A 17,318-nucleotide genomic window follows, 5' to 3' on the forward strand; every position below is an offset into this window, starting at 1 on the left:
GTAAATGTGTCATCCACAACTCGTGGCAGCATTGGGGTTTGGACACCTTCTGTGCACTAGCTGATGATTCACTTCTCCAAGTGCAGCTTCACAGAAGATACTTGCAGTACACATCATCTCTCTGTCTCTCTCTATCCCACTCTCTCTCCTTCATTGTGTCACTCTTGCCATTTCTGTGTCACTCCTCTCGCTCGCGTCTCGCTCTTCAGATCATTCGCTTGCTCTCTCTCCATCTTCGAAATGGGTCACATGCGCACACGAGCTTACGCAACGTATAGGTGAGTGAGTTAAGCACTTTCATGCATCATTAGAGCAGTGGTAGCAGCACACAGAGAAAAAGGGAGATGCCTGATTGGTCTGAAAATAATTTCGAAAATGAATTTACCTCAATGGATTATTATGGGGAAATGTCAAATAGCTGTGGCTGCAGCTGCCCTGCGGTGCCTCTTACACTTAGCTGCTGCTATCATTAGCAATTCTTCAAAAGCTCACAGGGAGACGGCATCAAAAACAAATCAGATCTATTCCTTTGCTGTGGCAGCGAGCACAACACATGGGACCACCTTAACAAGATATTTCAGCCTTGGCATGGCTGTGGCTATGTTCTGACCCTTCCCCACAAACGCACCTTTAAAGCCTCTCATGGCAGAGCCCCATGTCCAGCTGTAACACGTACCCACACAATAACTCTCTCAAAGGATCATTAATGTGCTTCTAGTGACTGTGAAAGCTCCAGCAGATGTCTTTCCAGTGCAGGCATGGAGTGTCAGTCAACAGCTGATCAAGGCTGCGCTGTGTAGCGGTCAGTCAGTCTCTCCCATGTCCTCTGACCCTTACTATATTTTTTGAACACACGTCAAGAGGGGGCTCTAACAGAATTAGAGGGTGTAGTTTCCCCTTAAGACAAGAACAGGTTACATACCTTTTTCAAAATAAAGGCATTTGATCTGCTAAACACAGGTGCAACTAATGAAGTTAATTACAATCCTGGTGATTGTGTCGACCACACATGCGCAGATACTTTGCAAAACATTCCTTTTCATTTGGGCCTCTTGTCCACATGCAAACAGCTTTTTTGGTGACTAAAACAGATTTTTAAAAATGCCTTCTCAAGTGATGATATTTCGACACTCGGGTTGTGTATTTATTTTTCCAGTCATTTTTGTTAACAAAATAAATAATTGGCTAATCTACATATATTTGTGTTTTTCAGTTACTACTGCCAAAGGAAAATAAGCTCACTTGGAATATCATCACAGCTCGGTGTATCATACACCTGGCCCAAGTGCGCCCAGACTTGCTTCAGTCAAGTGTCTCATGATGTTCTGCTATCGACATCCACATAGGTGAAACAACAGGTCCAACAAGACTTACACAGATGTATCCTCACATCCTTTTAGCAGCCTATGTGATAAATTATAGCTTGGATGTTACATAAGCTGACTCTTGCATGCATTTTTTAGTTTTTCCAGTTTCTTTTTTTCCAGAAATGAGTTAATACTGTACTGTACACAGAAAGCTTAAACCTAGACAGAAATGTAGACAGCACCTGTGATCTGCTCTGCTACAGAAATAGTCCTCTCTGCTGTGGCCATGGAACATCAAGTCCCATCAAATCAGTGATAAACTGAGTTATACAGTCCGAGACACTGCCGCTGATGTACAGCTACATCATTCAATTACCTGCTTCCAATTCTGTAAACATTCCCGGCAAAGTCATCATCTGCTGACAGTTGTATCTTCTTTTGATACCAATTATCATTTTAATGTAAAGACTTTAGTATAACGCTGCTGTAGTATTGTGAAAATTTACCCTTACACTATATGATACTAAGATGTATTGCATGCGTTTTCACACTTCAGCTGTAATCTAAAAGTAATATTGCATCTACTGGATACTCATTTATAGCTCAATGTCGAACTGTTCAGCAACCTGGCAACAGACAGGTCTGAAAAACCCGCACTCTGTAGCAGCTTGATATTTTCTGTATATCCCAGGTAGAATCACAAATGTATTACTTTATGTATTTAATGTCAGACTGACTGACTGGAAGAGCACCTGGCTTGCACACGGACAGGAATGTAATATCCAGAAATACCAGGCTAGTGTTTGAAAAACACACGAATATTAGCTATTCACTCAAAACTTAGGTTCAGTACGTTCCATCAGCTTTTCCATCAGCATTTCTCTGATCCTACTGTCCTGAAGAAAATGAGCTTGTACGTAATTCTTTGAATTCCAGACATGCTTTGCTTGAATCTTGACATGCCAGCGAGCGATTACTTTTGAAAACAAGATTAATGTTAGTTGACTTATATCAAGGGAGTTCAGCCCCCTTTAGGTCTGATGTCTAAATATTCTAACACATGCATATAGTGCACAATTTTTCCACTTTTTGTGGAAACTCATTATAGACAAAAATGCTTACTGCTCTCTGTAGGCTGTCCTTACATCATGAAGATTCAGAGGGAATGCTAAATAAGGTACTTAGGCTTGGCAACGGGCTACCGAGTGTAATCATTTCATAAGAGGACTTGCATTTTTAAAGTCGCCAAATTACTAGACGTGTGCAGTCTGATACAACATGTAGTGATCATCTGCAGACAGGCATCATTGGGTTGTAAACAAACACAAGATGGTCTTCATGCTCTCTTACTACTTCCTTTTTGGAAATGAATCATTGAGAATTAAAAAAGGCACCCTTTGACTTTAATTGAGCCATCAATGCCGCTGTCATTCTAATTTTGGCTTTAACTTAAATCAGTCGTGTGCATTCATTCAAGCACCATGTGCGTAATCTGAAGGCCTCCATTGGACCTCTGCGTGACCTCCGTTTCTCCGAACTCCCCTGAGTCACCAGCACATCATAAATGCTTGGATGTGCTGTCAGGGCCATTTGCAGCGACACACGAAATTGTCCTGAGTCATTCTCTTTCCCAAGCTTCGAGTGGCATTAGAAAAGGGATGCCAATCACCACAGAGAGAGAGAGAGAGAGAGAGAGAGAGAGAGAGAGCGACCTGTCGAGCTGTCGCCACAGCAACCTTCTATCACGAAAAACCTTCCTGGAACAGTTGTTGTGATATTGTGTGATTAAGCATGTGTTTTAGTCATTGTGAGCTTTCAGCCTAATGACAAGAGGCAGAGGGAATGAAAAAAAAAAGCAGGAGGAGGAGGAGAAGGAGGATGGAGAGAGAGGAGAAACATTTTTTGCGTCAACTGAGAGATCACTTCTCTTAAACTAGATTAGCAGAACACTTGAAAGAGAACAGGGATTTTTGCCAGAGTGTGAGAGAAAGAGAGGGATGGGGGCGTCTGGAAGAAATGAAAAGCAAAGAAATGAAAGAAAAATATATGACAAGCCCCGAAGCTATATGAGGATTTATTACAAAGTCCAACCCCGGTGAGCAAATAAGAAAGTGCAGTTAAAATAGAATGCTTGGTGTATTACCTCATATGCTGAAGGTACTTTGAATATTACATTCGACTGTATTGCTGAGTCGGAGCATTCAGAAAAAGGCACAAAGCAAATTTGTGTCTGCATAAAAATTGAGAGGGGCGGCAGGGGGGGCTTTGAGAAAGAGAGGTGGCATTAACAGCCCCTTGTGAAAAGTCTTTTCTGGAAGGGTGAAACAGTAAAACCAAGCCTGGCCATTATTCAGCGCCATCTCTCTCCTTTTGTTTCTCTCCGTCTCTACATTTCCCGGCAGAGCCATCACCGGCACGGTTCATCTGCTGCCGAGTTTTCAGTCGTAAAACAGCACAGTGTTTATTCAGACCCGGCTCTCTCTTTTTATGTGGAGATACCGTTCCGTATAATGAACTAGCAACAGCAAGATCCACAAGCCTGTCCGTGAAAAGCAATATGAGCATTATCCGCCGCTTCATTGGCAGAGTCTTCCTGATACAGGCAACGGTATGAAAAAGGACGGTTTCATTATGAATTTAAACTTTTTCACGCCAATGGCCAAGGGTCCTGTGCCTGCCTCGTCTCCAGCGGTTGGCACGGTTTTGATCATAAATCATTTTTTTGGGCACCTGATGAAAAGGGCATATCAAAACCGGTCCAAGTACTAAAAACTGGCATCACATTCTTGGCAGGATTCTTGGTTTTTCATCTTTCCTTGGTCGCTTTCTTTGATTAGATACTTCCTGATTTAATGTATGAATTTACCTAGATTTATGCTATTTTATTAAAGACAAAGTTCTTTTAAAGCTGCTGTGTATCTACATTTTTTACATAATACATTATCTCAGAGGCAAATATTGTACTTTTTACGGCGCTACATTTGTCTGACAGCTATTAGTTACAAATTACTTTCCCAATTGTTATACCCTTCCTGTCCAGTGAAAGTCATGTATCTCCAAATTTGCCCATTTTGAATCCCAGTCACTACACTTACATGCAGTTAAGTAACCCTTTCATAACTGGAATATCAGCAATAACCCGGTTGCGCACGGCCATGTAAACACCAATAACCCTTTTGAAACCCTTTTTAAAAACCCGAATATGACCCCTGGGTTACTCCTTTTCTAACCTGAGTTTTTGGTCATGAATATCCCCATCGAACGGAACATTAATTTGTGTTCTGCGCATGTTCTATTCACAAGGAATCTTGGTCTTTTGAGTGCAGGTAGCATGGATATGGATGGCACAGCTCCGGCTCCATTTCCTATTTCTTCACGTTCTCGCCTTCCATTAATGAAGAAAGTGAGACAGAATAGTGTCAAATACTGGTGGTGGGTCAGCACCAGCCCCGGGCTGTTCATTATCTGCCGTGCTGCTGTTGTTGTTGTTGTTTTTGGATACAGGAAGATGAAGCTAAAATGACGCGCATTGCGTCATGATGTTCTCCGTGCGTCGACACGCTGTCCGTGCGTCGCTGTTTTGATCGGGATATCCAAATTGATTACCCCTATTTGCTCACGCATGTAAACAGGTTATTCTGAATCTTTTAGAAACCGGAATATTGACCATAACCCGAATATTGACTGCATGTTAACATAGTGAGTGTTTGTGATAAACTGAATGATGAAGTGTTCCTTTAATGGGTTGAAAAATATCCCCTGCCAATTAAACTAAATCTTCTCAAGTCAACTGAACTATTTTCTATTTAACCAGTCGGGAAATGTATTGTCCAAAGCTGAAAACAAGGTTGTTTTTCTGAGCTCATGAAAATGAGAGATATGCAGTTCTCACAGGTTAGCAACGCTACAGACATGACGATCTTGTTGTGTATGATGCTGTAAATTAAACAGTCCAACACTAAGTAAAACAGTTGAAATGACCTCAAACTTAAACTGTTAAGGTGCCTCGTTCATGGAATCATGTCACAGTAGGGAAAACACACACAGGTGTAAATAATAAAATTAAGGGTTGCTCAATTCCATCTCACTGCTTTGCTTTCAGAGGACGCCTGTGTGTTTCCTACTGGGACGCATATAAATGCTGTGAAAAAGGCCTGCTGTTTAAAAGGTGCTTTGAGCTGTGCTGAGGAACAAAATGGATGTGACAAGTTGCATGTTGTGTCAGTGAATTACTTTGCTGTTGATTTATTAGTAAAGTAGTATAATTGCTTTTTCAATTAGTAATTTATAATGAGAAAGGCGATCATATTTTTCAAGTAATGTTTCGACCGAAGCTGCTTATTTTGTAGAAAAGCATTTATAATGAGCTATGGAGAAAAGTATACAATTTTGGTGTCAGTATTGCAACTCGTGCATGTGTTGGCACAGATATAAAAAAGATTTGAATGGTATCCTGCTGTGTGCATTTGGGTCTCACAACCAAAACTCTGGCAAATTTAGAATTTTCTACCGAGCTCCATCTTTTCCAGTTTCCCCTCTGTGCTTCTTCATCCTTCCAACTGCCCTCACCCCCTCCATCATCCTAGTTTCTCTCCATCCCTGGCACCCATCCGCCCGTCCCTCTCTTCTTCTTCGCAGCCAGAAGGCCAGTGTTTGATAATGACATATCAATCTGTAATGTACTCTGGTCATGACTCACCCACAGATGGCTTGGAGAAATACACTTTTTCTCCCCCCGCAGTGCCCCAGTTACCAATAAAGAACTGTCTGAGGCTGTCAAACTGTGCTCTTTCTTGTGGTGTGATATTGAAATTAGGTGATTTAGTGGAGCAGGGTGCGACTCTGGCTACTCTCACTCATAATTTTGAATTTGTGGCTTCCGATAAGTCATGATTAAATGCAGTGCCCAAGGAAAATATGCGAGACATGGAGGAAGCTGGATTCCCTGCTGGTGTGCATTAAAACTAGCATACTTCAGAACCAAAACCAGCCATGTGTTGCTAGGAACTTGAGAGTTTTCTTTTTCTGAGAGTATGGTATGTATGAGTGTCTACTCTAATTCCATACAGATAGTTTGAGGAATATCTGGGGGAATAATCCGCTCGGAAAAGGGGGCCCTTTATGCAAGAATCCTCCTGTAGAGGCTCTTGGGTATAAAACGATATAAGCCCAACATTGGCTGAGACAATGACTTCAAAAGTGGATAACTGTGATGCAGAGGAGTGTGTATAGGGGCTATCTAGAGGGAAATGAAGCATGATGGGAAGTGAGGAAGGGCTGAGGAGAAGATATAGTGAAAGCAGGACTGTTACGCCCAGCTGCGATGGCGATAAAGATGAGCCTAAGTCGAAGAGAAGGCTGAGAGGAAAAGACATGTACTATCACCAGTTTAGCACATTTCACTACTGGTATGGCTGTTGCATGAAGAAAGAAATGTAGACTTTTTTTTTTTGGCATTGCCTAGACAGCAGATGATTTCACAAAGCTGGTGTTCCCTCTTTCATTTTTGAGGTGCTACAGAGCAGGACGAAGGCGAGGGCAGGATGCCGCGTGGCACTGTTGAGATATTGTTCTGATCCCTGCATTAGAACTGACAACTGCTAATGGTCATCTGCTCTCTGTCACTTCTGATGCAGCTGCTGCTCACACCAGATTGTTATGGTACTAATACTATTATAATTACTTCAAAATGCCTCAAGATTGTTTACTCGCCTGTGGGTGGGCTCACACTGTGGGAGTTTAACCAAATACAGCAAAAAATTTATGCCATCCCTTGGAACCCCGCAAGCCAACCGACTATCACCGCTACCCTGCTGCTGCTGCTGCCACCACCTTCAATTTTTATGTAGCTCCTGCATGTTTTCCTCCAATGAATTTGCAGTGTTTTACCTTATGTCTACACATTTATTATGATTAACCACTTCCTTTCTGTTGCGTGCATGCAAACTGTGACAAATAGACCAACTGTCCCAATGCAGATATACCAGCTGGTCATCATAAACAACTCAAACCACGACTGTACAGTATGTAAAGAAATCCTGCAAGTCAGCTACAATGCAGGTTTAGGCTCAGCAGTCATCAATCAACGTGGTAGAGGAGGCTATTATAAAAATCCTCAGCATGGTCAGATGTGTGCATTCAGTAAGATTTCGTCCAAAATGAGAGAAAGAAAGTGACATTTGCTTTTAAAAATTGATGGATAACACCAAAGTAATCAAGATTCTAGAACTTTTGAAGCATAATCATTGAAATTATTTGCTCTTTTTTAGCAGTCAATTTCCAAAACATGGCATCAAATCCAATGGCTTTCCTCAGCAGGCTGTGGGAAGACAGCTCTGTAGCACTCTGATAAGTGTGTTAGAGAGAAGCAGCCAGATAAGGGTTAGAACCTTCATTTAACTTCCATATGTGATTATACATCTTCATTTAGGGGGAGGACAGGAAGTCTTGACTCGCGCATTAGGTGGCACACCAAGACTTTGTTAATGATGACGGTGCACAATGAACCATACATTAAACACATGTATGGAAATCAGCATTAGCGCACCATATCAATCTCATTAATCAAATTCGGAGAAGGATACAAGCCTCACGTGACACTCTGCATTAGCGTTTCCTTCCATAGGTGCAGGAAAAGTCTCAGTTCTGCAATCTCAGCTTCTCGGATTAACACATTTTGTGGATGATTTACATTAATTCTTTACTCCTCTAAAAGCTGTGTGTGTGTAATGGACTGCGAGAGGCAGAGGGGAGGAAACAATGATGCTAGAGAGGATCTGCTGCATGCCTCAGACTGCAGAAGGCTGCATTAAGTTGCTCTCAGGGCAAGGACTCTGCAGTGATGTAGCTGGACCAGGCAAACTGACAAACGGCTCCCAGAATGTTCAGTCCAGATCTCTCAGCTCTGACAGCCTGAAGTTGTCCTATCGTGGCTCTGGTGTCACTGGAAGCTTTCCCAGGCTACACTGCCACACTGATGTTCTGGATCGGGGCATTTTGCAGCGAGCGTGGCTCCAGTGCCAGCCCTTTCTTGTCACATTGTTAAGGCTGATATATTTTCTAGCAAACGGGAAGGTTCACAGAGGGCACAGGCTGACAGCACTAATTGGTGGATAGCCCATTTGTTTGTTCTGGAAGCATCTGTGATTATAGAAGTGAATTCAAAAGGGGGAGGGGTTATGGAAAGAGAGGCAGAGTGGTAGGAGTGGTGGACGTGGGTTGAGACAAAAGCATGTGTCACAGTCTTTTCTGTCTGTTGACGGCGATAAGCATGTTTAGGTGGAAGACCTCAGAGCCAGCTGAAAAGAGCCCGGGCATAAAGGATGCAGCAGATCTGCTCCCTGTGTTTCCTTCACCACCATAGGCTAACATTGTCATGTCAAGTCTTGTTTCTTATAGTTGTGGAGAAAAACATAAGATAATGTGTGTGTGTGTAGGCTATACACATAGTGTAGTTTTCTATGTGTGTATGGGTGCATCTCTTTTTACCATACCACTTATCCATAATGAGCCATAAACTCAAAAGCTTGCGACTCAATTAAAGGAGCTCTGTGGTTATTCTTGATGAAAGGCATAATTTGGGGAATTCACTTATTGGCTTTTTTTTGCCGAGAGTTGGACTCTGTTTACACTTTGTCCCTTCATGCATCTCGGAGGGATCTGCTAGCTATCCAATCTCAAAGAGCTAAAACAAAGTATGCTTACCACAAAACGCTGCAACATGTTAACTAGTGAGCTTTAACTTTGGTCAAAACCAGGCTAGGCTCTGTTTCCAGTCTTTATGCTAAGCCAGGCTAACTGGCTGGCTCTCGTCTTACAATTCAAGTACAAAAATTTGAGTGTTATTGATCACTCTCTGCAAAAAAGAGGAGAAGCAAACTATTCCTTTAACTGCCAGTTATCTGTAAAGTGACAACATACTGTATGTAGTTGCAGAATTTTGAGAAAATGGGCAAAAGAAAATGCGAATGAATACTTGTTTCCATCCACTATCATTGCGATTGCTAGGACTTATTTCATCAAGTATATACATTGATGGAAACACGGCTTATGACAGCCTTTAACTGTTGGTATATAAGCACAGAGAATTGCCTATAATTATAATGAATTGACATTAAAGACGTCCACAATGGTCTCCAGGTAAGAAAAATGTGCTTTAACCTGTTTGTGTATTCATCTTTGTCCATGCCTGCAGTGCCATGCCATCTCAGTCACATCTAGTTTTAGACTCTCTATTTGCTTTAGTGCTGGCCAGTACCCCGGGGTTGAGGGAGAGGAAATAACTCAGCGTGCTGAGGCAGAGTTCAGCAGAACAAAAAACATTTGGGTTAAAGAGACACAGTGAAATTCTGTTGGCTCTGCAGCATTATACCACCACCAAACTACCAAGCTTGCAGCTCGTAGGTTGAGGCCAGCTCTTTTTCTCTGAAAAGAAACCAAAAGAGGAAGAGAAAGGGAGAGAGGAATTTCCTTAAAAGCTCTGAATCCATTTGTTTATCCTTTGGCCATGTTCATAGATGGTTCATTTCCAGAAAATCTGAATAATGGCTTTGGACTGCATCTATTGAGAGTGCACCGGAGGCCATGAGTCCACCAAACTCAATTACCAACTGTTCAGAAAATGTTCTACGTCAGTAATAGTGATAGTAGGGAACAGGATGGAGATGGTGACAAATCTTTTTTGCTGGCTTTCTTTCCAGTGATTATATGTGTGGAACATATGGGACTGGCACTGTGTTACTGTATGTGTGCTGTTAGAAATACACAAGATCCTGCCAGAGACTGGACGTGAAATCAGATTCTCGTCACTCATTGTAATAAATAGAATATTCCATTTGCATGGGCGCTATAGAGAAATGTTTTTCTACAATGCTGTTCTCCTGCCAGCTGTTTGATTTGTTTTCCAAGTGCTAGTCATCATCATGGACCACACAACTGGCTCCTCTACTGAGGGGAACTCATCTGATGAGATATTGGATCCAGACACATAACATATTTTGCTGATGTGTGTGTTTTTGTGTGTTTGTGCATGTGCCGGTGTCTTTAGTCTCTGTATTATCAACCTGTGTGTCTTGCTGTTGCAAACATTTATTCCCCAATGTGCATCGATGTCTTTAGCGAACAGCGGTGGCAGATTGTTCTGATGAGCCTGAGGAAACTGTGTTGCAGCTTCAAATGCAAATGAGGTTCCCATGCAAGAAGCTGTATGTCCATTTTGAGAAATTAATCAAAAAACATTAAGGTTCATCATGAGATGCTTCTGCAATGTGAAGGATTCTGTTCTTGACAGGAATCCTGGGGGTTCAGGATAAAGATAATGATGAAAATCCACTGTATGACCTATGTGACTCTCATAAGAGTCCAGTCCAGCTATGTTAGGCTCTCAAGTATAAAGATGCATGTCAAACAGGTGCTGGGAAGCTGACAAATATTTAAGAGATCTCCACAAAAATCCAGTTTAGAAATAATCATTCTCAAGAAACTGTAAATACATTGTTGACCTTTTCAGGTAATGTATTTGGATCACTACAGGGAGGCTAGATTCACGTTCTAGTTTTGTGTTCCTGCCTTGGAAAGAAGAGGCTTAGATAATCCATAAAAGTATATACAAAAGATATATTGAACTACACTGCAATTTGCATGGATACATAAATCATAGCTGGAAACTCGCCATCTTCCCATAAATTAGCTCTTTTGAATGAAAAATAATTCACCCTCTTAATTCCTGTGAACTGAAGAGTTTTTCGGTTCTGCACACCTGCACCTAGTGCGGGACCATGTTTGTGATGCAATTTATTTCCCAGCAGAAAGGTCCACATTTCGTTTCAAGGTGAAAGTAGTCAAATTGAAGTAAACCTGTTCTATGATACACTAACCGAAGGCTGACTGTAGAATGTTAATGCTCCCCACGATGCTGCACACATGCAAAGATAATAGCTTCTTTCTTGCTAACACTACCTCAGCTGCTGGGCCAACCCGTTCTCACCCCCAACTCATCACATATGCACACGTTTGTAACCCCTTGCCGTCACTTTTTAAGGCACCCCTTCAGCGTCATTTTTCAGTGTGCAAGGTAGTCCGAGACATTTGCCTAAAGCAAAAATGGCATAATTTCACCTCCTTATCTGGCTAATTTCTTATTCTAGGTTTGCCGTAATTTAACACTGGCTACTGTGGGGATATCGCTTTGTACTTTCAGCTGTTTCAGAAAACAAGATGTCACTTCTTTCAGATAATGGTTATGTGGGAAATCCAATGATGTGCACTTCAATGACTGTTCTTATAAAGTTAACCATGACGTACTTTAAAGCTGGAACACTGCAGTAAAGACTGTTCCAAAAAGCTTAGATAAGCTACATCACTACGCTAAAAAAAAAAAAAGAAAATAAAAAATTTAATGGTCAAATAAATCCCATATTGAATCATTTCATGCTTTCACTATTCACAATATTTACCTCTCCTGGTTTGGGGAATTCTGTTGGAAGAAAAGAGCAATATGTTTTCAAAAAACAAACTTTTGCCTTAAGGTATTCTGAAGAATCTTTGAGGTTATTAAGTTGAACATTTGAAGTTACTTCTGACCCACTTTGAAGTTTCTTTACCTCGATGTTGGTGTGGCTGTGTGTGGATTTTACCTCGATCTCACGGTGAATCACAGCGGTTGCAGTAATTGAGACTGACGCTGCTCAGAACCGTTGTTCTGAATATAATTATGTTGATGGTTTGTGTCTCAGAAAAACCCACACACGTGAACACGCATGCAAACACACACATACGTACACATGATACAATACCTGAGGGAGACGTGGGAAGACACAAAGAATCACTTTGTGACAATTTATCCATGAATCAAGTTACAGTCTGGCTCCACCTGTCACAGCGCAGAAACAGCGCGGCATTACCTCCCACTGGGCTCTGGGGAGAAGGACTTACAGCAGATGGATGGGCTGATACAGGAGGGATCTGGTTCATAGGATGGGTTTCTATATGCGGGCTGAGAATATAGGTCAGTAACACATTTACGCTCTTTTATAATATTGAGCTTTTATGCCAAGCGCTCCAAATTACGACTCCCACTCTCCCATCACGATCACTTTGTTGCTGAGGTGATGAATCAGAGAAAGATTAAAAAAAAAAAAAAAAAACAGGGAAAACAAGAACAGCTAAATATTTTCAGCTCTGCAGAAAAAAAACAACTTTTGATTGCCTTTGTGTTGAAGTTTTCACAAGACACAAGCAAGCATGGAATAGATGCGTCATGTATCTTATTGATTAGAAAACCAAAAACCAAAAAAACAATTGTTTAGTTTCTGCACCTTCCTTATCTCTAACTGCTTTAGGAAAGGAGAAGAGACAGTTTTGAATTTTTAATTTTCTTGTCAACATCTCCAAAAAGTGTTACAATAAATCTCACCCCCCTCCTCCTCCTCCTCCTCCTCCCGTGCGCTGCAGGAGGAGGTTGTTCTGCCGGCTACTCGCTGAGAGAGAAGAGGAGGATAAGAGGGAAAAGGGATGGAGAGAAAGGCACAGAAGCGAGGGGGGGGGGGGGGGGGGGGGGGGGGGGGGGGGTGGACAGAGGAAGCAGAGTGGGGAGATGGAAAGAGGAGAAGAGAGGGACAGCAAGAGAGAAGGAGGCAGGGGAGGCCATGCTGCAGTGTTCTGGCTGCTTTCCAAGGGCAGTGTTGCTTCTAGTGAACAAACAAAATACTGGTCTCAGCTAAATATAACATTTCCCTTTGTACGCAAGCCTTCAGAGAGGTGCTGGAGGCAAGGGAGGTGAGGAGAGGAGAGTGTGTGGAGGGGATGTTCTGTCGCTGCGCCCCCTGACCTGCAAGAGGCCACCTGAAGCAGAGTGTGGCGTTAATAACAGGGAGGTCAGGGTCTGCTCCCCTGTTTGGATACCTCTCTCTTCTCCCTTTGTCTGCCACTCTGTCACCTCTTCTGCTGCTGTCTCTGTATTACGCTGAAATGAGCAGAAGTTCCCCTCCTGTCCTCCTGTTAGTTTATGATGCATGACAAACAGCACAGATGACTCCCGCTTCCCTTCATCTCAAACCCCTCATTTTCTCTCAAGACTCCCTTCGCATCGCCTTGCCCCCCCCCCCCCCCCCCCCCCCCCCCCCCCCGCTGTCGCTCTTCATGCTTTCTTATCTCAGTTTGTTTCTTTTTTCAATCGACACAAATACAGAGCTTCAAAAATGAACTACCGCTGCCGCCAATGGACATTAATAATTAATTTGCAGGGCAGCCAGTGCTGCAGGAGAGTGGAAATTAAACATAGGTAGCCCATGCATGAGAAGCCAACCGTGCATGGCCTGGCTGGTGTGTGTTAGTGTGTGTGCAGAGGGTTGGTGGTAAAATTAATAGCCATGCACACACGCACGCAGTCTATAATGTTTTATCATTACAGCAAAAGATATTGCAATTTAACTCCCTGCAGGCATTTGATAGCGACCAGGAGCAACACTCACAGTGCCTTCTTTCTCAATTGGTGATTACCTTCAGTGAGGTTACTGCGATCTGTTGGAAAATGCACACTGAAAATATTCATTTCAGCTTTGCCTGGAAAGCAAACCGCCGCCAATTTACTCAGCTTGGGCACGTCTGTGTGTGTATGCACATGTTGTGAACTATATGAGCGCATCTGTCTTGCCCACGCATGTTTGTATGTTCCGCAGAGCGTTTTTTTTTTTTTTTTCTCTGTGAAGCAAAGACTCCTCGTTCTTCAAAGAACACAACGACATGAGAAGGGAGGAAGGCTGAACTGGCTTGGAGGCTGGTGCTGCTTGACAAAGGCAGAGGCCGACGTAACAGCACACTAGAGGCTGCGCCTGGCTAAAACTCAGCACCGCTGCTCGTCGCGAAACTCCAATCCAGCCTGACTTGCGTGGTGGGGAAACCTTCAGGTGAGGAGCTACAAAGCCGATGAAGTTTCAGCACCATCAGCAACACAAATCAAGCATAAATCCCCCCAGAAGAGGGGAACCGGGAGCGACAAACTTATTTAGCCTTGCTGCCGATCCGGTTTCACTCCACCATCAGCTCAGCGGCAAATCGCGTCAATATTTTCCCCCCACTTACACAATGAAAAACCGCCAAAGGAAAACAAACACGCCGCTTTCGAGGCGTCATCAAGCACAACACGGGGGTAATTTGTCAGAATCGAATCACCAGATGGCATTCACTGTGAACGTGTTGATCAGAGTTAAATTGAGCCCAGGAAACGTTCATGGCAGGCTGCCGCCACAGGAAGGGCTAGATTAATCACGGGTAGGAAATTCACACCTCCTGAGTATGTCAACCACTTTCTCTCTTTAGACAAATACACAGGGAGACAGACGCTCTGTCGCCCTCCGGCTGGCCATGACACTCTATGCAAATTGACGTTTCTGTGTATATAATAGACTTAATGATGAAATGCTAATGGTATTTTGAGCTGCCGTCTCTCCTTTTGATGTGCTCTGAGTAGACAGCGCGGAGCCTATGACCTCCAGGTGTGAACGATGGTATTTAGAGGGACAGTGCTAACCTCTCTTAGAGCCTGACATCCTTGTACCCTCGATGGAACAAATTACTTTGTAAAACAAAATTCTCCTGAAAACTTGGGACATACCTCAGGCGCTATCTGACATGTCTGTCATAAAGTGACAAAGCATGCAGACAGTGCATTTTAAAGACAAAATCCTACGATGTATTTCAGTGTCACTGAGACAGCTGTCATGTGTTGATCGTTTATGACTCCTGACACGTAGACCCAGTCACTGGATCATCATTCATTCCACTCAAGATTATCTGCTCTAAATTGACCCCAAGGTTACTCAGTAAGAGCTTTACATGTGGAACTGTTACCACACACTGCATCCATAGGCATCCACCCACAGACACTCTCCTGATGGTACAGCTTAACATCCTCGCCGTGTAGCCCTTTCCATACCACACGATTGCAAAGAGAAATCACTTCATACTCACATTCTCAGGGATCCGTTTGTGATTGTATCCACTTTGACTGCTTGAAGCGCATTTTGATGACAAACCACACGGCAAAAATATACATCTTAAATTGTGTAATGTTTTTGCTGTATTCAAGAAAATTGACGGTTCTTTAAACGCCTCGCCTGAACTGTGATTGACCAATCGATTTTTAGCAAATCTAAGGCACAGATCTAAGGGGCAATGCTGGGTATCTCTTGAGTTGGGGTCTCTCTTCTTTTAGCCCTTCGAAACCCAAAAGCACAAGAGAAAATTCGTGAGGAATGGATTTCACTGTGTTTCTCTGCTCTACTGTTAGATACAAACATGAGCATGCCATGTTAATTAGCTTACTACCTATAAGAGTAACCCACTGTTACCTCCAAAGCCAAGGAATAAGCTCAGCAGTGCTGAGCAGTAGCAGGGCTACAAGCAGCGGTGTTACATGTCTCAGTAGCATGGTGGTGAATCAAATAGCTTTTCAGTAGCCTAGCTCTTTTATTGATCAAGTAGTGCTGTAGTGTCCACACAAGTTACATTTTCCCAAGCATTTCTGAAGCTCAGATGCGGCGGAGCTTGCTGCTGCGGTCTGAAATAAAGCTGAGGATCAGTGAATGACGCTGCAGGCAGACACAGACGTATATGTGTAAGTGACAGACGCACTTCCATATGACAGTGACATCATGTACCGATCCGCGGGCCCGTGCCTATAACGCCTGAGCTGGAGTTTACTTGACGGGAATATTGCAGAGGGTGAGGACGAAGAGGAATTGATCCAGAGGGAGTCGGATTTTTATTCCTTTTCTACAGTGGTTTGAGCTGGGTTATTAAATTTTGAGTTAACAGTTTGTGCTGCGGTTGAGTCTAAGCAAGCACAGTTGCACTCGCGCACACACACACCCACAGATGAACATACACACACTCTCGACGCCTGCTTTTTGTGATTCTTTGCAGCACATTTGTTTGTTTGTTTGTTTTTGTTGCCATATTGGTTTGGAGCAGTGAGAGCAGAGAGCACAACTTATTGTTTAATCAGCAACTGAACTTTTTGGCCTGCCTATCTGTTTGACTGACAGTTTGATTGATCACTGAGAAACCACTGGCTTAGAATGAAGTTGGTTCAGTGTAAAACAAAAACAAAAAAAAGGCTTTGATGTGGTAAACTACTTGCCACGTTGCTGTAGCTTTGCTTGCTTAATTTCCCTGGTGGTAGCTTCGGTGTAGTGAAGCTTCATTTAATGTACAGTGACTGGTAGATTAGCTCGCTGATGCTAACTACTTTATTTTTTCGAGGTAAGGAGAAAAACCCAAATTGGACTGCAGGAGAGCTGCAGTGTTACCAGTTTACTACCAGAAGCAGTGCTAGATTTGCCAAAAATAGCAGCAGTAGCAGCAGTAATTAAAGCAGGTGGTGCTTAGAGAAGGGTCTGTTGTCTCTTCGGAGGATTTATATGTGATGTCTATGTGGGCTGTGTATGGTATCTGACAGAGCTTTAACACGTGGGGAGCATGCAATCATTTAAAACAGCTGATTTGCAAATCAGAGCCATCACTTGGTCATAAGTGGAACTATCTCTGCACATTTCCAGAGCATTTTACGGATGCTAAGAAAACCATAATGACCAAAAATCAGAGTAAACGACTAAATGCCCTGCGCAACACAGAAGGCCTGCCATTTGCTAGCTTATCAAAGTGGCATCTGACACAACGTTTGGGTGGTGTGTGTGACATAGACGGGCACAGGTTAGTGCACGGGTGCAGTTGACAGCTGCCCACACACTGCAGTAACACTCTCTCTCTCTCTCTCTCTCTCTCTCTCTGTTCAGGAGCTGTGGCTCAATTTTACATAAGTCGTTGCAGCCCGACAAGGTGAGGCAACTGTACAAATACAGTTAGGAAATCAGACCGCAACAGGAAGATGAACAGCGGGGCGCGGGTATGAAAAGATAATGCCAAATAAATGTATTTGCTTCTTGCATGAAACAAGAAGAAGATGAGTTGTCAGTCTCACAGAGCCAATTTGCAGTTGTTGTGGGGCAATTT

This window comes from Chaetodon trifascialis, chromosome 22 (assembly GCF_039877785.1).
Source record: "Chaetodon trifascialis isolate fChaTrf1 chromosome 22, fChaTrf1.hap1, whole genome shotgun sequence".
Classification (NCBI taxonomy): Eukaryota; Metazoa; Chordata; class Actinopteri; order Chaetodontiformes; family Chaetodontidae; genus Chaetodon; species Chaetodon trifascialis.